Source organism: Crinia signifera, chromosome 4 (assembly GCF_055691185.1).
Source record: "Crinia signifera chromosome 4, ASM5569118v1, whole genome shotgun sequence".
NCBI lineage: Eukaryota > Metazoa > Chordata > Amphibia > Anura > Myobatrachidae > Crinia > Crinia signifera.
The window spans coordinates 313,700,534-313,723,502 of NC_139220.1; the positions used below are offsets into that span (position 1 = coordinate 313,700,534).

Consider the following 22,969-nt stretch of genomic DNA (forward strand, 5'->3'; position numbering starts at 1 on the left):
AACAGTAAAAAAAACCATGTCGACCTTGACACCTGTTGTTCTTCACCCATGTGGACCTAGACACCTGTCGACCCAACGGTGTCGACCTAAGTGCTGTCGATAATACGACCGTATCCCGTCACCTGTCCCGGCTACTCCCACAGTGCAGGGAGAGAGAAACCTGCTGTACAGGACATATACAAGCCACTCCCTGTATAGGCCCCTCCCTGACAGGCGGTATTTCATGCCCTACCATCCACTACGGCCTGGTGGTAGAATAAAATAGTGTGCCGAGCGTATCGAGGCACCACGCCCGAAGCAATGCGAGCACAGTGAGGAGACGCGGTATACTTAGATGGTGTCCATGTCGACTGCGTCAACATATGGGACAAAAAAAAAGTGAAAAACTAATGTTGACCTTTTGACTGTCTACATTCCCACTGTCGACCTAATGTTTGTGTTGTCCTTCTGACCCTGTCGACTGTACCCACGTCGACCTATTTCAGGTGTCTACCTAAGGCCTGTCAACCAGAAGAAGGGGGTCTGATCTGATAGGGTGTGGATTACTAGGTTAACAGTGTCTAGGTCCACACATGAAAGGGTCGACATGCGGTAGGTCAACATGGCTGAAAAGTTCACACAAGCAGTAGGTCGACATGTAAATGGTGGACACAGGAAAACGTCACAGTTTTTCCTGTCTATGTTGACATCTGTCAACATGGAGCCCCAATTAGTGTGGCTCGTACCCACACGTGGCACATTTTACCGTTCTCAATTGTAGTCCATGTGGCTCGGAAAGTAGGAAAAAGTGCTCATAACGGAAAAAATTGTGAAAAAATCATGTCGACCTTTTCATGTGTCAACCATTGCCAAGCCAACCTATTGCTTGCCATGCCATCCTATTGATTATGTCAACCTTTTGTCAATGTCGACCTGACACATGTGGACCTTTTGCCTGTTGACCAATATACTATTGGCCGAGACAACCAGAATCGGCCACATTTACTAACACAGGAGGATGGCTGGGGGCATTGTACACCTGGGGAGGAGATGACACCAGGACACGCTATGGGAAGGAGGTGTGAATACTGGCGACATGCAGCAAATCCTGTTTAGGATTCGCTGCACATTCGCCACTGGTCGCCGCGTTCCGGAGCCTCGCCGGCTCCGGTATTCAACGGCTGCCCCCCGGGGGTGCCAGCAGGGGACCGGGTATATTCACTACACCCGATCATGCATATGTAATGATTGGGTGAAGTGAATATATGAATATGTAATGAGCGGCTCGGCTCCGGCCCCCTGCTGGCTGCTCTGTGTAAAAAAAAAAAATATATATATTTTTTAATTAAATATATATTCATGTGCTTACAGCACATTAATAAAAATAGCATGCCCCTCCTCAGAATAAAATTCCTGATTTTTTGACACCAAATGTAAAAAACAAAACACTTTATTTTAAAAGTTCACCTTCCACTTCACCATAAAAAGATAGCGATTGCTACTCTGTGAATCATGGCAAAAAAACCTTGAAATGTATTCGCCATCTGGTCATTGAATAGGGTGATTCACCGTTTTTGTCAGAAATTCGCCTTACAGCACAAAATCGCCATAAAAACCTGGCGAATCAGCCTCATTGAATACCGGCCAAAGAGTCATTGACTCGGCCTCCAAATCTCCCCGGATCTCCGCCTGATTGAGCACCCGTGGGTCGTGCTGGAATCTGAAACTGAGCTACAGTATGGCGGCCCCAACTCGCAACTTACAGGACTTATAGGGTCTGCTGCTGACGTCTTGGTGTCAGATACCCCAGGACAGATTGGGAGTCCGTGCCTCAGAGTCAGAGCTGTGTTGGTGGCAGGAGAGGGACCTACACTGTATTAGGCGGACGGTTGTGCTGTATGGTTGATGGGTGCATGTAACTATTGTCTATATTTGCTGTGTGAAGGTGGCGTATACTGTGTATACATCTCTCTCCGCCCTGTCTGACCCCGGGGCGTTGCTCTCACACCTGTCACGTCACGTAGCTTGGCGCGTGCTACATTCTGGGAAACCTATAGTAACATGTGTGCTGGCAGCTCCCCCGTATGGGTGGGTTATGTATGTAAGGAGTCTGCGTTCATTTGGATTTGAGATGTTTTTTATTTACAGGTCACCATGGCGACCGAGGTAATACCCAGGAGGAAGAATAAGTGCAGTATGTTCATGTTAATTATGATTTATGGAGAGGACTTCCATCTATTACCAATCTCTTCTTAGAAGATAGAGCTATTTTATGGTCACAGCGTACTTACACGCAACAGCGGCATCCATGCCGCTGCTGTACAAACTGCATCCACCTCTGAATCAGAACTTGTGGGTAGAGAGCCCAGGTGCAAAATTATTATTTGGGCCTCCCTCCTCCACCCCAGCCCAAGTTCACAAACAGTGGGGGACAGGAAGAGGGTGACAGGGGCAGTGTACTGCACCTGCTGCACCAATGGTAGTTCTGCATCTAACTCCAGCCCTAGTTCACAATATGCTACACAGAAGTGGGTAACAGGGAGAGGCAGAGGGTGACAGTATAATGCAGGGGAAGCAGAGGGTGACAATGGAAATGAGGGGTTTAAGAAGGGCAGGGGGAAACAGTGGGTGACAGGGAGAGGAGGACAGCAGAAGGCAGTGGGAGGCAGAAGGTGACAGTGGAAAGCAGAGGTGTAAGAAGCACAGGGGGAACCAGTGGGTGACAGGGAGAGGCAGAAGGGGACAGCATAAGGCAGTGGAAGGCAGAGGGTGACAGTGGAAAGCAGGAGTGTAACAAGGGCCAGGCGAACCAGTTGGTGACAGGGAGAGGCAGAAGGGAACAGCATAAGGCAGTGGGAGGCAGAGGGTGACTGTGGAAAGCAGGAGTGTATGAAGGGCAGGAGAAACCAGTGGGAGGCAGAGGTGGACAGCAGAAGGCAGCAGAGCACTGGGTACTGTAACTTTCTGGCTGTTTAAAACAGTTACATAGGTCACTTCTGAAACTACATGTCCCAGCATCCCTTCTGCCTGTAGTCCCACACATCTACAGATACTGTAGCCCTGATGGTATCAGACGGACCCTTTTATTTTAGTATATTTGCTGCTATAGCCCCAAAATATTAGCCACAAATATTAAATATCCCCATATGTGTGACTAAGGGACCGCTGCGACCCCTCCATTGCCGCACACAGCTGTCTATGGGCATATGCCATGCTGTCTGATTTACCAATATCCGGAATGCCAAGCACCTCCGGCCGGGCAGTGGGTTCCCCAGAACCGCCCCCTGAAGTGGCCGCTGTTCAGTACGGTCTAGTGGAGCGCCCATACTCAACACAGAGCAGATCGCAGAGACAGGCTCCTTTCAGCCTTCAGATCCCAGTGATGGGATCACACATTGCAATGCGACCCTGGGCAGTAATATCCTGCTACATCGCATTCAGTATGGGATCCATTATAAATGGGCAACATAGGGGGAAATTTACTAAGATGAAATGGGAATAATTGGTCATATTCGTAACCATTTTATGTGTAAAATGTAGGTAAACATCGCATCAAATGATGTCCTATCATACGAATGCGGCCGTATATAAATACGAATGATCAGTAGAACACCTTTTTGTGGCGAGGTCTGCAGCCTGCTTCGTTTCTGATTGGTTGGGGGAGGACATGGGCCCTTATTCTGATCGGTGCGGCCGGAGCCGAATATGCGGCCAGGACCGTGCGTGCGAAACCCCGCCTTCCATACGGATCGCCAACTCTGTCCGTACGCGGTAAGAAGCTGGCCGAACGGACCGCACGTGTATTTTTCACGGAATACTCCTCCTCCATCTAAGGGAACCTCCCCCATCATTCGATGGTCGCAGACCATCAAATGCAGGATCGAATGCTCCACCAGTTACCGCAACCTCAGACCACACGGACATGTTTCCGTGCAAAAGCAGGGATCTGGGCGGGCAGCTGACATCCGGCGATGTCAAATGTCCGCCCCCTACACGTGCGTCAAGACTGCATTACCATACGTACGCCCAGCATTTGCATGGGAACGCCCATGAAACGCAGGGCGTATGCATATGGTAATGAGCCCAAATAGCCCTTCACGCCCCTCTCCACCCCCTGTTCGGAATGTTCACAGATCATGCGGGATTTGGCCGTACGCCCCGCTCGCACATGCGCAGAGACGCCTCTGCACATGCGCAGACACAAAACATCGGCGGGCCGATTGCACGCGGATATATCCGCACCGATCAGAATAAGGGCCATGGTGTCTGATGTTATCGGCCAATCACCCAGTTTGGGGGGGGGGGGGGGGGGGGGAAGGGAGCCACAAGTGTAAACAAACACTTACGGCTTCTCCAGTACGATGATTCCAGGAGATGCTTTTCTTGTTTTAACCCCGTGGATGCCTACTTGGAAAGAAGCGGACCAGATCTACACCGCATTAGTTGGTGAGTATAATATTCTTCCGCAGGTAACCCTATCGGATTCTACTGGAGAAGAGGACGGGCCTACGTTGGAATCCATAAGTGAGTATGTATGAATGATTGTAACAAGAAATAAAGTTTCATTTCTCTTAGGTGTCTTATTTCACTATTGGTTTTGTTGTCGAACTACAAGTACCAGCGGGCCCTTTAATGCCCCACATTCTGGGACTTGTGGTTCTCCAAGTCCCTGCATGCGGGGCAGGCTTGCTGGGACTTGTAGTTCCACCACAAAACCCAATAGTTTATTTTTACACAAAAAAAATCAGCCAGGTGCCCAGGGACAGCCCCAGGCTTCGGCCCGGGGTTATCCTGGAGGGGGGGACCCCTTTATTGGGGAGGTCCCCTCTCCCCCTGGGTCCATACGTATTTTGTGAACTAGGACAGACCCAATTTTTTGTCCCCCCTGAATTTCTAAAACCAGGACCGGTTCAATGAGCCTGGGGCTGGTTATAGCTGTGGGGGGGTTGCAGTCAAAATCCCGAATGGGTCATAATACCGACAAGGACAAAATCCTGACATTTAAAATCCCGACAAGGTCAAAATACCGACATATAGAATGTACAGATGAAACAGTCAACATGACTGTGTCGACAGGGTTTTTTTCACTGCTTTTTGACTCGACATGTTCCGACAGGCAGTATTTCATGCCCTACCATCCACTAGGGCAGGGCTGGGCAACACCGGCCCTCCATATGTTGATGAACTACACATCCCAGCATGCCTTGCATCAGTTTCAGCATGGCCACATAGCAAAACTAATGCAAAGCTTCCTGGGATGTGTAGTTCACTAACATCTGGAGGGCCGGTGTTGCCCAGCCCTGCACTAGGGCGTGGTGGGAGAATAAACTATTGTGCCCGAAGCATCGCAAGCGAAGCGAGCAATGCGCAGGGCTGAGGTTCACTTCCAACCGTGTCGACATTTGGGTAAAAAAACCCATGTCGACCTCGCGACCTGTCGACACAAAGTCATGTTGACTGTTTCAACTGTACATTCTATATGTCGGTATTTTGACCGTGTCAGGATTTTGTCTGTCGGGATTTCATACCGAATCCCCGAAGAGGACCCCATGCCGCTTATTTATTATTTTACACAGGGCAGCATTGCACGGATCTGATCAATACGAATGGCTACAACATTGGAAAATACGAAGAATTGGAGTATTGGAGAATACGACAGCTTTGTAAATTTGTATTATTTTCCATTTGTATGTTCGGGTCCTATACGTCCGATCCTGTTCGGACCGTCCGTACGGGGATCGGCCATATATGGCCGGCTTACTAAATTTACTCCATAGTGGCAGTGACTGCAGCGTGCTTCGTGCTCAGTCTGCATCATCTCTGTCGCTTCCTCAGGGCAGGGTCCAGAGTCCATCCCCATGGCCAGCTTACATCACTACACACAGTAAATATACTATGTCATTGTCACAAGAGCAATATAAATATATAACTTACGTAATACGGTAACGTCATTCTGGCCCTAATGTGATCCAGAGAAATGCTATTTCTGGTTACACAGCTTACACATAGATATTTGCGCAATGTTTTCAGATGATAACATATTTGAATCTCTAGTGGGTATGGCAGTGGCTGAGACAGGGAGTGTGGATGGCACAATCTATCGCATCATTGTGGCTCCTGCCCCCACCATACAGCGGGAGTGCGTTCCGGATAAGTAGACAAGTGTGGTTAAGGGCAAATATGAATAAAGTCAGAAGGTGGGCGCTGTGTTAAGCGCACAGGGGGTGTGGCTGGCAGCAAGTGGGATGTCTGGAGGCGTGGCTTCATGATCACATCATATTGGCTCCGCCCTCTGCTATCCAGTGCAAGCAAGCACTCTACAGCAGGGGCGGGGCTACAATGATACAATTAAACGCCAATTGTGTCATCATAGCCTCCCTGGATCACCCACTTGTAATCTGTGGGTGGCCGAGGGAGGAGGGTGCATGGGGACACTTGGGTCTCTGGCGGGGAACGTGGGATATTTTTCCACCTTTCCGTGTGGGGGGGGGGGGGGGGGGGGGGCAGGAGAGCCTCCTGTCCGTATGTGGAGGGTAGGCAAGTATGTATTGCTGTCTGCAATATGGGGTTTCTTGTTTACAGCAATATATATTCGCTGTGATATTTCTTTTCTTCTCATGCAGCACAGTATACATGATTAATGTGTTGCCTATGCAATAAATTCCAAATGCAATTTGACCTTGTGGGAGTTCATCCCTAATCATATAAGTAGGTGTATTAAATGATATTTTATTGTGGATACTGTCTGTCTGCATCTTGCAGGCACTAATTATATTTATTGGATGTGCTGTTTTCCACACCATAGTATTAGCCAGTATGGACACCTGATACTTCAATAAAACAAATGTATTTAACGTAAATAAACTGCGTACATGCAGTCTCTGACGATATTGTCAATTTGAGCAGCAATTACAGAAGACAACGGGGGGGGGGGGGGGGGGTGTCTTTAACGATGTGCGCTTCATTAACGATATAGTGGGTACACACTGAGAAAATCTGGTGAGGCCTCTCCTCACCTCTGCTGTGAGAATACAGAACCATGTCCACCACCTCTCTGGCTGTGAACAGCAGGACTGCCCCCAGGTCGACCCCTCATGGTGAGCAGGGAGTAGTGGGGAGAGATCACCAGACCCAGGTCCACCACCTCTCCGGCTGAGAACATCAGGACTGCCCCCAGGCCTACCCCTAATGGTAAGCAGGGAGTAGTGGGGAGAGATCACCAGATCCAGTCCCACCACCTCTCCAGCTGAGAACATCAGGACTGCCCCTAGTCCTATCCCCCATGGTGAGCAGGGAGTAGTGGGGAGAGATCACCAGGACCAGGTCCACCACCTCTCCGGCTGAGAACATCAGGTCTGCCCCCAGGCCTATCGCTCATGGTAAGCAGGGAGTAGTGGGGAGAGATCACCAGGACCAGGTCCACCACCTCTCCGGCTGAGAACATCAGGACAGCCCCCGGTCCTGCCCCTCATGGTGAGCAGGGAGTAGTGAGGAGAGATCACCAGGACCAGGTCCACCACCTCTCCGGCTGAGAAATTAAGGACTGCCCCTGGTCCTACCCCATATGGTGAGCAGGGAGCAGTGGGGAGAGATCACCAAGACCATGTCCACCAGCTGAGAACATCAGCACTGCCCCCCAGGGCCAACCCTTAATGGTAAACAGGGAGTAGTGGGAAGATATCACCAGGACCAGGTCCACAGGCTGAGAACATCAGGACTGCCCCACTGGGCCTACCCCTCATGGTAAGAAGGGAGTAGTGAGGAGAGATCACCAGGACCAGGTTTACCACCTCTCCGGTTGAGAACATCAGGACTGCCCCACTGGGCCTACCCCTCATGGTAAGAAGGGAGTAGTGGGGAGATATCACCAGGACCAGGTCCACCACCTCTCCAAGTGAGAACATCAGGATTGCCCCCTCATGGTAAAAAGGGATTAGTGGAGAGATATCACCAGGACCAGGTATACCACCTATAATAATAATGATATTTATATAGCGCTTTTCTCCCAATAGGACTCAAAGTGCTGTACCATTGTCTTTACAGCTCGAAATACAAAACAAGCTTAACAGTGGATGTCAGTGAAATGCTTGAGTAAATACGTACGTCTTTAGTCTATTTTTAAAGGATTCTACAGTGGAGGCTTCTCGCACTGTGCGAGGAAGAGAGTTCCACAGAGTTGGAGCAACAAAGTTGAAAGCTCGACCCCCAAATGAATTCAGGGAAATTCTGGGTACTGTTAGTAGTCCTTCTTCAACAGATCGTAGTAATCGAGTAGGACAGTAAGGAATCAGAAGCTGCTGCAGGTACCTTGGGCTCTGGTCATGTAGGGCCTTGAAAGTGAGTAAGCCAATCTTGAAAACGATTTGCCATTTTACAGGTAGCCAGTGAAGGGCATAGAGAATGGGAGTTCTGTGGCAGGAGCGGGGCTGGTTAGTAAATAGTCTGGCAGCTGCATTTTGTACCAGCTGCAAGCGCTGCAATTCTTTTGCTGGAAGACCCAGGTAGAGAGCATTGCAGTAGTATAGGCGTGATTATATAAATGCATGTATGACTTTAGGCAGGTCTTCTGAGGGAATTAAGTGCTTGATTCTGGCTATGTTTCTCAGATGAAAGAATGAGGATTTGATTGTGGCCGACACCTGATGTTTAAATGTCAGACCATTATCCAGGACAACACCAAGATTCCACACATGATCAGTTTTTTAGTACTGTGCCCCCCAGCTTAAGACCTGTCAGTTGGCTATGCTGCCGTCTTGTCCTGTGATTTATCATCAGGACTTCTGTTTTATTAGGGTTCAGTCTCAGCCAACGGGCACTCATCCACTCCTGGAGCTCAGCTAGGCAGCCATTTAAGGTTGTTATTGTGTTATCGGTGCCTGGAGCAAAGGACAGGTACAGTTGGGTATCATCTGCATAGCAATGGTAGACCAGGCCATGGCGTCTGGTTATGTCACCAAGTGGAAGCATGTATACTGCAAAAAGCATGGGAGATAGTATAGAACCCTGTGGGACACCACAAGACAACGGCACTGGTGGTGAAGAGTATACTCCCGATTAAACTCTCTGTGACCTGCCAGTGAGAAATTATTTGAACCAGCTAAGGACTGTGCCACCCAGGCCACCACCTCTCCGACTGAGAACATCAGGGCTGCCCCCCCTGGGCCTATACCTCATGGTAAGCAGGGAGTAGTGAGGCGAGATCACCAGGACCAGGTCCACCACCTCTCTGGCTGAGAACATCAGGATTGCCCCCCTGGGCCTACCCCTCATGGTAAACAGGGAGTAGTGGGGAGATTTCACCAGGACCAGGTCCACCAGCTGAGAACATCAGGACTGCCCCCCCTGGGCCTATCCCACATGGTAAGCAGGGAGTAGTGAGGAGAGATCACCAGGACCAGGTCCACCACCTCTCCGGCTGAGAACATCAGGATTGCCCCCCTGGGCCTACCCCTCATGGTAATCAGGGAGTAGTGGGGAGAAATCACCAGGACCAGGTCCACCAGCTGAGAACATCAGGACTGCCCCCCTGGGCCTAAACCTCATGAGATAAGGACAGTTATATTATCAAAATAATATGCACCGTGTGCTATTCCTCCAATCTCCGTAGCGCGCCCAACATGGCTGCCTCATCTGGTACACTTGTGGATGGGATGAAAACATATTATGTCTGTGTGGCTTCTCTACGGCTGTATTACTTACCTCTTCTGTACTATGTGCATGTTTTTATGTCTGTGTGGCTTCTCTACGGCTGTATTACTTACCTCTTCTGTACTACGTGCATGTTTTTATGTCTGTGTGGCTTCTCTACTGCTGTATTACTTACCTCTTCTGTACTATGTGCATGTTTTTATGTCTGTGTGGCTTCTCTACGGCTGTATTACTTACCTCTTCTGTACTAGGTGCATGTTTTTATGTCTGTGTGGCTTCTCTACTGCTGTATTACTTACCTCTTCTGTACTAGGTGCATGTTTTTATGTCTGTGTGGCTTCTCTACTGCTGTATTACTTACCTCTTCTGTACTATGTGCATGTTTTTATGTCTGTGTGGCTTCTCTACGGCTGTATTACTTACCTCTTCTGTACTAGGTGCATGTTTTTATGTCTGTGTGGCTTCTCTACTGCTGTATTACTTACCTCTTCTGTACTATGTGCATGTTTTTATGTCTGTGTGGCTTCTCTACGGCTGTATTACTTACCTCTTCTGTACTATGTGCATGTTTTTATGTCTGTGTGGCTTCTCTACGGCTGTATTACTTACCTCTTCTGTACTATGTGCATGTTTTTATGTCTGTGTGGCTTCTCTACGGCTGTATTACTTACCTCTTCTGTACTATGTGCATGTTTTTATGTCTGTGTGGCTTCTCTACGGCTGTATTACTTACCTCTTCTGTACTATGTGCATGTTTTTATGTCTGTGTGGCTTCTCTACGGCTGTATTACTTACCTCTTCTGTACTATGTGCATGTTTTTATGTCTGTGTGGCTTCTCTACGGCTGTATTACTTACCTCTTCTGTACTATGTGCATGTTTTTATGTCTGTGTGGCCTCTCTACGGCTGTATTACTTACCTCTTCTGTACTATGTGCATGTTTTTATGTCTGTGTGGCCTCTCTACGGCTGTATTACTTACCTCTTCTGTACTATGTGCATGTTTTTATGTCTGTGTGGCTTATCTACGGCTGTATTACTTACCTCTTCTGTACTATGTGCGTGTTTTTATGTCTGTGTGGCTTCTCTACAGCTGTATTCCTTACCTCTTCTGTACTATGTGCGTGTTTTTATGTCTGTGTGGCTTATCTACGGCTGTATTACTTACCTCTTCTGTACTATATGCATGTTTTAGGTCTGTGTGGTTTCTCTACGGCTGTATTACTTACCTCTTCTGTACTATGTGCATGTTTTTATGTCTGTAAAGAGTCCTGCTGTAGACAGAGCGCTATACAAATAACATTATTATTATTATTATTGTTGTGGCTGTGTGCCAGTAAGGGGCAGACCACAGAGGTGCGCCCTGATATGATTTAATGGTGAGGAATGTATCTTGTGATAGTAGGATCTGATTACCGGCAGGAGCTGTGTCTGTCAGCATCCTACACCCACTTCCCGATCACTCGCCCTGTCTGTCACTCATCACTGGTCTCAGCCAGCTACTGGGGATCCCCTGAGCACACGGATATATATATACGTGTCGTACATGCTAATCTGCAGCCCCCCCCCCCCTTCCCCTGCAGCCTGTGACTCACCAAATCATTACCTCATCTTCCTGTCACCTGCTGCCGGTCCTTGCCACATAGCTGGGTCATGTATGATTAACCCCTCTCCCGCCACATAACTGGGCCATGTATGATTAACCCCTCTCCTGCCACAGAGCTGGGTCATGTATCATTAACCCCTCTCCCGCCACAGAAATGGGCCATGTACGATTAACCCCTCTCCCGCCACATAGCTGGGTCATGTATGATTAACCCCTCTCTCACCACATAACTGGTCATGTATGATTAACCCCTCTCCCGCCACATAGCTGGGTCATGTATGATTAACCCCTCTCCCGCCACATAACTGGTCATGTATGATTAACCCCTCTCCCGCCACATAACTGGTCATGTATGATTAACCCCTCTCCTGCCACATAACTGGGTCATGTATGATTAACCCCTCTCCCGCCACATAACTGGTCATGTATGATTAACCCCTCTCCCGCCACATAACTGGTCATGTATGATTAACCCCTCTCCCGCCACATAACTGGTCATGTATGATTAACCCCTCTCCCGCCACATAACTGGTCATGTATGATTAACCCCTCTCTCGCCACATAACTGGGTCATGTATGATTAACCCCTCTCCCGCCACATAACAGGTCATGTATGATTAGCTCTCTCCTGCCACATAACTGGTCATGTATGATTAACCCCTCTCCCGCCACATAACAGGTCATGTATGATTAGCTCTCTCCTGCCACATAACTGGTCATGTATGTATGATTAACCCCTCTCCCGCCATATAACTGGTCATGTATGATTAACCCCTCTCCCGCCATATAACTGGGTCATGTATGATTACCCCTCTCCCGCCACATAACTGGGTCATGTATGATTACCCCTCTCCCGCCACATAACTGGGTCATGTATGATTACCCCTCTCCCGCCACATAACTGGTCATGTATGATCTCCCGCCACATAACTGAGTCATGTACGATTAACCCCTCTCTCGCCACATAACTGGTCATGTATGATTAACCCACTTAGCACCACTCTAAATAACAGTAATAATAACATGAAGCGGTGCTGAGTGTATTACAGTAATACATGGTGCAGGGCTGAGTATTACAGTAATACATAGTGCAGGGCTGAGTATTACAGTAATACATAGTGCAGGGCTGAGAGTATACAGTCAGGGCCAGTGGAAGGTATGTCAGCACCCTAGGCAAAACTCCAGCGTCCTGCTCCGACCACCCACACACCAATACCTCCGGTGACAGCTTGGAGGGGGCATCTGAGACGTTCAACACCTGCCGCTTGCATTAGGTTCAATAACACCTCTCCCTGAGTCATCCTTCATTTTGTCATAGTCAGACTCAGCGGCGGCCCCCAGATACTAGAGCCCTTGGGCAGCTGCCTAATGGTTTAGCCAGCCCTCATTAATGTAGTACATAGGCCTTTATTCAGATGTGATCGCAGTACAAATTTGTTTGGAAAATGGTCAAAACCATGTGCACTGCAGGTGGGGCAGATGTAATGTGCAGAGAGAGTTAGATTTGTGTGAGTTATTTTGTTTCTGGGCAGGGTAAAAACTGGCTGCATTATTTTTACACTGCAATTTAGATTTCAGTTTCAACATACCCCACCCAAATCTAACTCTCTCTGCACATGTTACATCTTCCCCACCTGCAGTGCACATGGTTTTGCCCATTTTCCAATCACATTTGTACTACAATCAGATCTGAATAAGGGCCATAGTACAGGGCTGAGTATTACAGTAATACATGGAGCATCGCTGAGAGTATTCCAGAAATACATGGTGCAGGGCTGAGTATTACAGTATTACATAGTGCAGGGCAGGGCTGAGAGTATTCCAGAAATACATATTGCAGTGCTGAGTATTACAGTATTACTTACTGCAGTGCTGAGTATTATAATAATACATACTGCAGGGCTGAGTATTACAGCAATACATGGTGCAGTGCTGAGAATATTCCAGAAATACATACGGCAGGGCTGAGTATTACATAGTGCAGTCCTGAGTATTTTAATAATACATAGTGCGGGGCTGAGTATTACAGTAATACATGGGGCAGGGCTGAGAGTATTACAGTAATACATGTTGCAGTGCTGAGAGTATTCCATAAATACATAGTACAGGGTTGAGTATTACAGTATTACATAGCGCAGGGCTGACTATTACAGTAATACATGGAGCAGGGCTGAAAGTATTCCAGAAATACATGGTGCAGGCCCGGGATGAGAGTATTACAGTAATACATACGGCAGGGCTGCGTATTACAGCAATACATGGTGCAGGGCTGAGTATTACATAGTTCAGGGCTGATTATTACAGTAATACATGGAGCAGGGCTGAGAGTAGTACAGTAATACATAGGGCAGGGCTGCGTATTACAGCAATACATGGTGCAGGGCTGAGTAGTACAGTAATACATAGTGTGGGTCTGAGCATTTCAATAATACAACTATCTTCGTTGCCCGCTTTTTTGCTCTGGACGGGTACAGGTCCTGAACAGAGGGAAGGTCCATCCCGATTATCTTATACGCAGTTCTGACTACCTTTTGGAGTCTGCATTTGTCTCTCTCCCTGGCGGAGCCGCACCAGACCAGTATTGAGGAGCACAGTACAGACTCCACAATCGCGATGTAGAAGAGGAGCAGAAGCTACTCCGCAATTGTGGAGTCTGTACTGTGCCCCTCAATATTGGTCTGGTGCGGCTTCAGCGGGGAGAGAGACAAATGCAAACTCCAAAAGGTAGTCAGAACTGCGGAGAAGATAATCGGGGCGGACCTTCCCTCTGTCCAGGACCTGCACCTGTCCAGAGCAAAAAAGCTGGCAACGAAGATAGTAAAGGACCAGGGACGTGCAGTCAGGGGAGGCAGATTAAAATAATACAAAGAAGATACTTCTGACACTTATGTTAATACAAATTGTTGCTTGATTTTAATGTAATTTCGGAGGCAACGAAAGCCGTGCCTCCAGCTGCCCCTTACAAAAGGCTGGAAGCAGGGGGCTGTAAAAGCCCATTTAAAAAACAAGCAGAGGCAGCACCACTACAAGTGCCGCAGTGACAGGGTCGTGCATTCAGCCAATATGAAAGCATACCCTGTCACTGAAGCCACCGGAAAGCCCCCACCCCCCCTCACTGTCGGCACCCACCCTGCACTGCCCTCACCCACCTCTACCAGTTCGTGGTGGCACCGGTACAAGCAGGCCAGGAGGGTCGGGACACAGGAGCGTCTGTGTCCGGCGGAGCCTGCTCATCAATGTGGGTGGGGTGCGCTACCTTAGACGCGTTCATGGTGATCGGCTGGCTGCTGGGTGCTGAGAAGCTGCGGCTGATGTAGAACTTTGTTACTGTGGCATTGAGGAGTCCTGGCTGGAGCGCTTCTGTGAAGGCTATTCTCTCCTCCCCGGGCCAGGAGCAGCGGTGTCCTGAAGCCCTCCACCTGCCTGTCCCCGGGCCAGGAGCAGCGGTGTCCTGAAGCCCTCCACCTGCCTGTCCCCGGGCCAGGAGCAGCGGTGTCCTGAAGCCCTCCACCTGCCTGTCCCCGGGCCAGGAGCAGCGGTGTCCTGAAGCCCTCCACCTGCCTGTCCCCGGGCCAGGAGCAGCGGTGTCCTGAAGCCCTTCACCCGCCTGGCCTGCTGCATGGCTGGCCATTGGCTGCCCTGCCGGACATGGTGGAGAGGCCACAGTCCAGGCTGCCGACGAAGGTCTTCACCTGTCAATCAATCAACTTGTGTGTCATCACCATGCTGGAGCTGCAGGCCTAGGAGGACAGGGTGAGTATGCACGAATACCTCTTGTCGTCAAATTCTACTCAGTGTCAGCCAGCCATAACCCCCATGGCATCGAGCATATAAAACCCCATGGCAATGAGCATGTAACCCCCCCATGGCAACAAACATGTAAACCCCATGGCAACAAGCATGTAACCTCCATGGAAATGAGCATGCAACCCCCCATGGCAATGAGCATGTACCCCCATGGCAATAAGCATGCAACCTCCATGGCAACGAGCATGTACGACGTTAAGTCCTACTAGAGGCATTCTTTTAAGCAACAATAGTGGGGCATTATGCATCTGCACCGCACTGCAGGGGGCATTATGCATCTACCCCACACTGCAGGGGGCATTATGCATTTAAGCGACACTAATATTCCATGAAAGGGCCCAAAATGTATTATTACACCATTGCGTGTGTAGTAATACCCGGAATTGCTTCCACTGCTGGGAGAAGATGCAGCTTTCTGCATCTTTTGCCAAGAAACTCAGGGAAGTGAGTAATTTGAAGCCTTACTATTGGGGCATAATTTGCTTGGGGCAATTTTGGGTGTGGGACATAAAAAGTGGTCAGCAACATACCTGTGTGTGTGTGGCATAATGTCCAAATGGGCATTACGGTGTGTGGCATAATGTGTGATATGCATTACGGTGTATGCATTACGCTGTGTAGCATATTCTGTCATTGCCATTACGGTGTGTGGCACAATATGTAATGGCCATTGCAGTGTGGCATAATATGTAATGGGCAATATGTTGCGTTGTATAATATGCAATAGGCATTACAGTGTGTGGTGTAATATGTAATGGGCATTATGTAGCGTGGTATTATATGTACTGGGTGTTACCTTGTGTGGCATAATGTGTGTAGATGGGTATTACGGTATGTGGCATATTGTGTCATGGGCATTACATTGTGTGTCATAATGTTTAAGGGGCATTACTGTGTTTGGCATAATGTGACCATGCCGCTATTGTTATGAAACTTGACCACAACCATTTTTGGTACCACCTAAGAAAAAAAAAAATTGTACTTGCACCACTGCATACAGACCAGTGCCTCACCAGCCACTGACCTCACTGTGAAGGACCAACTACATCCTGCCCATGGCTTGTTTAACCTGCTGCCATCAGGCAGACACTACAGGGCCATTCCCACCAGAAGCCTAAAAGGTTTATTTCCTCAAGCGGTTCACCTGTTGACACGTGAACTCATGAACACATCACTGTCTAGTCGTGCTATAACCCTTTGCACATAATCTAACACGGTGTCCCCTCGGAATAACTTTCGATATGACTGTACATGTTCCCCCACCTGTTTATATTGTTTATACTGTATACCAGTGGTTCCCAAACTGTGCGCCTAGGCTCCCTGGGGTGCCTCGGAGCACTTGCAGGGGTGCCTTGGTTTGGTTGTCCAGAACCGATTCAAATTATTTATGGTCAATGTAATAGGCAAAATCAGTGCTTGTGGCTTCCAGTTATTAAATATGTGGATAAACAGAAGTGAATCCTGTCCCTCGCCACATAACTGGACCTAAGGATGACATATAAGCACATCTTATTTCATTTAATATTGTTTTCTGAAATTCTTGAAAGCAAACTTTGCACCTAGGGGTGCCGTGACAAATATTCTGATAATCTGTACACAGAAAAAAGTTCTGGGATAAAATCCTGCGCTTAGGGGCAAGCTCGAACCTGTACGGTGAGTGTGTCACCAAACACACCAAATGTAACAATGGAAAAGGGAAATACCGACAGGATTTTCAAGCGCTCCTTCTATTTATGTAGCCAGATGTCACTCCGTCCCAGATGTCCCTGATGGTGACTCGTGTGACATGGAAGGAAAGAAAACCACATATAGGCCCTTATTCTGATCGGTGCGGCCGGATCCGAATATGCGGCCAGCACCGTGCGTCCTAAACCCCACCTTCCATACGGATCACCAACTCCGTCCATACGCAGTAAGAAGCTGTGTACCGCATGTGTATTTCTCATGAATACACCTCCTCCATCTCAGGGAACCTCCCCCATCATTCGATGGTCGCAGACCATCGAATGCAGGACCGAGTGGCCAGGCAGCTCCCGCAACCTCAGACCACACGGGCATTTCTCCGTGCAAAAGCAGGGATCTGGGCGGGCAGCTGACATCCGGCAATGTCATATGTCCGCCCCCTACACGTGCGTCACGACCGCATTACCATACGTACGCCCAGCGTTTGCAAGGGAACGCCCATGAAACGCGGGGTGTAAACATATGGTAATGAGCCCAAACAGCCCTTCACACCCCTCTCCACCCCCTGTTCGTAGTGTACACATTTTATGCGGAATGTGGCTGTGCGTCCCGCTCGCACATGCGCAGAGACGCCTCTGCACATGCGCAAACACAAAACATCGGATATTACCACACCAACCAGAATAAGGGCCATAGTGTGATAACCTAAGGTATGGTTTCTAGCACAAATGGATTCTATATGTTGAGAACCGTACCCTGTGTGGTGGTCCACTAAATGAATGGTGGACAAATTGCGCTCAAATTTGAGGGAGTAGTACACCTCCAACGGATACTCCAATATTCTCCAAGTTGTTCCACATAAAAAAAACCAGAAAATATGTGTCCAAATGGTGAAATAACGTTTTAATAGATTAAAATACCATACAATAAAAATTGTGTGTAAACAATTGACTCTCACAGATCGATCGGTCTACTATACAATAGCAGACATATAGAGCATAAGATGGTAAACCACAGGCGTCCCTGGATGCTTTCTGCAGGTGTTCAAGTCCTGGTGTGATGTCCAGAGTCCACAAGTCCCCTCCGCCAACGCGTTTTTAGATTATATGTCCTTTATCAAGGCATCTTGTCTGCCGAAGCGGCCGAGCACAAACTCCCCCCTCTGGCGATGTCCCCTTGAGCGCATGCCCAGGGCTGTACTGGGCATGCGCGAGATCCCCAGCGCAGCCCGAAGCCAGCAGAAGGGACAGTGATGTCGCTGTTTTGGGTATAGGGCTTTGTCACCCTGCAGCTGTTGAAGCGGATAGCGGCTGGGGGCGGAACAGTCAGCGCTGTGGACCGTTCATACATTTACCTTGCATAGCGGCCTGTGCACACCGGCTCTTTCTTACATGGGGGAGAAGCGGTATCAGTGCAAATAACATGCGCCAATTCCCCCTTCTTCCCCATAGCGCGCCTTCATACAACTGCCCAAATATGAGATATTTTACTTTCAGAAAAGAAAAATCTCAAGTGAACATTGTCCTTTGTACACACTGAGAAATATTTACCATACAGGGGGCGGGATGTACTATTTACCGTATTGCTATAGCTGTCTGCTCTCGGTGCTTTCGCAGCCTGTTCCCAGCTGTTTCCGTCTTCGTCTTCCCTGTATTTAACATTTTTTATGTTACTTGCGGTCGCAGCTGAGAACGCGATCCACTAGTCTAGCTGTGGATGCCGTCATGCACAGTAAAAGCCAGAGAGGATAGGAACGGGTGATAGAGTGGATGGCTGAGCGTAGAGGATGGCAGGGAGCACAACTGTGGTCTTCAGTAATGTAAATTGTGTGCCATCTGCTTTTTAAGCTGTGTGCTTTGTGAATAAATTAAAGGAAAAGTGCTATACTTTGTAAATTCGCCAGGTATATATATAGCAAAATTAATATCTCTATTGTCCTCCGCGGCTGCTCTTAGTACATACGAGTTCGCGATCTGTACATTTGAATTAATAGGCTGGAAACACCGCGACGGAAGACTTGCGGTATTTCACAATGCGATGGAGAGATTCGATTTTTTTTCTCCGCCTCCATGGAAAACATGAAATAACGTGGCGGAATAGGATAGTGCATGGTGCGACAGTACTAGATCGCATGCGTTTTGAATGAGATGCAATGCAATCTAGTGAGCACATACTTTTTGTGCTGTGCAATGTGCGCGGGAGCGCACATCGCACCCGTTAAGTTGTACCATGTGTGGACATCTTAAGAAAAGATAGAACAATCTAACTACAAGCATCATTGTATCAGATTAGCCCTACTGCATACACACAAGCAGCAACATAGATAACGGGAGGCATTACCATTTCTATAAGCCTAGTTCTCACCTGTGTTTGTCCCTTATCTCTGTGCTGAATAACTGAATGATACAGAGAAAAACACCACCAAGCCCAAAATAAAACAAGCCCAAAACAAGCTACTAAAAAAACCCATCAAAAACAATAAGCAACTCACGAAAAAAAGCCCAAATCCGCTTGTTCCCAGCTGACTTGGCAAGTTGGCAACTAGTCTATGATCTGTGACAGTACAATTACCGGAGACACTCAGTAAACATTTCCCGAACAGCAGGATGGGAAATACGCCAGCTCGGCCACCCCCCTCCCCTCATTGGCTCCCCATTGAAGGTGACATCATCTGTTTCCGGCGCGGGCGGGGCCTCCTGTGCTATAAAAGCCGCGGGTTTCCCGGGCAAAACCTAACACACACATACAGCAGTCACACGCTCGAAGCAGCCATGCTTACACAGTCCCTGCCCGACCACGACATGGAGGAGGAGGAGGAGTGCGCCATCTGCTGCCATGACTACGGCGAGGCGCGGAGGCCGCGCCCCCTGCCCACGTGCCGGCACGTCCTCTGCTCCGTCTGACTGGATCACCTGACGGCTCACAGCGGCGAGGTCACGTGCCCCTTCTGCCGCGCGTCCTCCCCGCTGCCTAGCGACGCGGAGGAGGGAGCTGGCGATGTCACGGGGAAGGGGCCAATCAAGTGGCTGAAGAGGCTGTACAGAAAGTCGAGGGCGTTATCTCGTCGCAGAGGTGAGGAGGCGTGGCTTTAAGTAGTCGGACAGGGTTTAAGGGTTGTCGGCTGCAGTCGTTACTGCAGAGAGAGGCCGGTTTTCATGTACTGTTACCAGGGGTGGTCACCTGTAGTGTATGGCGCAGGCATGTTGGTCTTGGTGTGCTACAGCCATGACCATAACCTCTGAATTACACCCCCTGGGGTATGTTTCCCTGGCTCCCACATAATGTCCCTGCATTTTGTATGTGATTAAATCAGTGGCAAAAGTGCACATAGCCATCGATAGTGTAAAACTATGCAATGGGTGACCATCGATAGTTTCACATATCGATGGTCTTCAATTATGTGTGAATGATTGGCCTTTGGACCAATCAAAATACGTGGGTGGGGCTTCGCAGGTGTCGGGGAGCGGAGCTATGCTCCATGTCTCAGCACTTTGAAAAAAAAAAAAAAGAAAAAACGGTTTTGCTGTGCCATCGATGTTGATCTTTTTCATGTCGACCTAGACAATGTAGATCTAATATACCATCACGATTGACCTATAGAAACCATGGTTGCTATAATCCCCATGGACAGAACTGAAAAAAAAAAATGGGTTATGTATAGTAAGAAGCATTTATTCCCAGTTAGATCATTATTTTTTTTTTCTGTCCCCTATCAGCATCTTTGGCAAACGATGACATTCGAGACATGGCGTTGATGAGCACATACTTCATGTAATCCTGCCAGCTGGAAGCCCTACTTGTGAATCCTACGCTCAGCTCTGTGCCAGCTGGCTCCAGGGTACTCTAAGTCTGGATACAGAAAATCTGCGGGCTGGCGAATGGAGGAGCCTGCAGCCTTTCACACGCCACCTCTGTTACTTTAATGACTCGTCAGCTGGCATGGTCTTCCGAGCCATAGCTGGCTGCAATACTTGGAGACCGAGCTAGAGGTGGCGTCCAACCTGCCACGTGCCGTGCTGACGGCCGCTGTCCATGGTGACCCAATGTTACAAGTCACTTTACGGTGGAGTGACAGTTAGTGGTGTGGGGGGTGTGTTTGGGGTGAAGTATCAGAACCTAATGTAATCAGTATTTGCTCAGTATACCTAGGATGACAGTATTGACCCTGAAGTGTATGAATGTTTTCTGTATTTGGGAATCTCCTCGCCCGCAGCCGGTGCGTGCATGTAATCCAGGAGGGGACTCTATACCCAATAGTCCCATGTTGTGTATTCCTGGGACCCTCTCCAGCTAAGCATGCTGGTGCTCGCGGTAATCATTTACTGAACCCGACCAGTTCTACAGAGGCAAACTTCTCTTCCTATACATGCACTTTATTTGACTATTTATTTATGTATGGTTTAAATGTTATAAATGTCTAATTTTGTAATAAACTTTTGTATCAAGAGCTGCAGACGTTGGGTCTCTTTATTTTGCGGTGTTGCTGGGCCTGAGCGGTTTATACAGATCTCGCCATGTGGATGTGGTAACGTGAGATGTCTGTTTCTAGCGTTAGACTAACTGAAACCTCTCTTCACTGAAACAAATACAACATGTTCACCAATGACCGGTGCACTTGCTCTAAATGCTTTGGTTATGATCTAAGCTGTGGAATAGAACTGCCCATCTCATTGCATCATCCTGCACAAACAGGTACAGGGCTCCGGATCAGTCAGATCCGTGCAGGCTTCAGTGTAAAAAAAAAACAGCGTGGGGTCCCCCCCACAGCTGTAACCAGCACCAGGCTGAAAGCCGGGGCCGGTAATTAAAAATCAGGGAACCCGACAAATAGGGGTTCCCCGATTTTTAACAACCAGGTATGGGGCTGGTTCCCAAAATACGGGGACAAAATGACTAGGGGTCCCCCGTATTTTAAGAACCAGCCCCAGGTCAAACCAGCCAGCAGGGTAATGCCACAGCCGGGGGTAGACTTTTTATACAAGGCCCCCCCGGCCAAAGCATTAACCCTACCGACCAGTCAGCCTGGCCAGGGGCCCTGGGGGAGTGGGGACCCCCCCAATGAAGGCCCCCCCCCCCCCCTCCAGGACTTACCTGACCAGGCTGAAGCCTGGTGCTGTCCCCGGTGACCCTGGGCTTTGGTCACCGGGCTTATCTTGGTGTAAAAAAAAAAAGAATAAACTATTGTTTAATACTGGTGAACTATGAGTCCCAGCAAGCCTCCCCCGCAAGCTGGGACTTGGAGAACCACAAGTCCCAGCCTGTGGGGCATTATAGCGCCCGCTGGCACTTGTAGTTCCACAGTATGAAAAATAGTAAAATAAACACACTGACACACATTTAAAATAAAACTTTAATACATCCAAAGCCCATACATACTGATACTTACCTATCTTCATCCCGTAGGTAGCCCTGGTCTGTGTCGGCGTCTGTATCCATGTCGGCATCCCTGTCGGCGATGGAGTCCGACGAAATCCATGGTGGAAGCTGTGGAAGGAAACTATACTCACCTGTCCCAGGGCGACGTAGTCCAAGGGGGTCTTGGCAAAATAACAAAGCGAGAACGCAAACCAGACTAACAGCTGAATGCTGCTATTGGCCACCTTGCGGCCTAGAGGCTCCTGGGGGGTCCCCACTCCCCCAGGGCCCCTGGCCAGGCTGACTGGTCAGAGGGTTAATGCTTTGGCCGGGGGGACTTGTATAAAAAGTCTCCCCCCGGCTGTGGCATTGGCCTGGGGCTGGTTCTTAAAATACGGGGGACCCCTAGTCATTTTGTCCCCCGTATTTTGGGAACCAGCCCCGGACCTGGAGCCTGGTTCTGGTTGTTAAAAATCGGGGAACCCCTATTTGTCGGGTTCCCTGATTTTTAAATACCGGCCTGGCTCTTTCAGCCTGGTGCTGGTTACAGCTGTGGGGGGGACCCCACGCTGTTTTTTTTTTTTTCCTACACTCTGCAGCCTGCACGGATCTGACTGATCCGTGCAGACTGCCTGTACGAATTCATATTAGCAGCCGTATATATGGCCAGCTAATACGAATGGTTACACCATCGGAGGGTTACAAAGCAGTCGTATATGACTGCTTTGTAATTTCCCCTCCGGAACACGACTTTGCATACGACTGAAACAGTCGTATGCAGTCGTAGGGAAAATACTAATTTCCACAGCAGAACTTATAGTTAAATACACAAACATACCTGAAAAATAAAACTTTATTACCCTCAGAGCCCTTTCATACAAATGCTTACCTA

At 48.7% G+C, this 22,969-nt stretch overlaps 1 long non-coding RNA gene across 1 annotated transcript; it reads left to right on the forward strand.

The window, feature by feature from the left end:
• Window positions 1–19,443: 19,443 nt before the first annotated feature.
• Window positions 19,444–21,169, forward strand: LOC146075863 (uncharacterized). Its single transcript, XR_014473642.1, has 2 exons — window positions 19,444–19,794; window positions 20,439–21,169. It is a non-coding gene; the product is annotated as an uncharacterized LOC146075863 (long non-coding RNA).
• The last annotated feature ends 1,800 nt before the right edge of the window (window positions 21,170–22,969 follow it).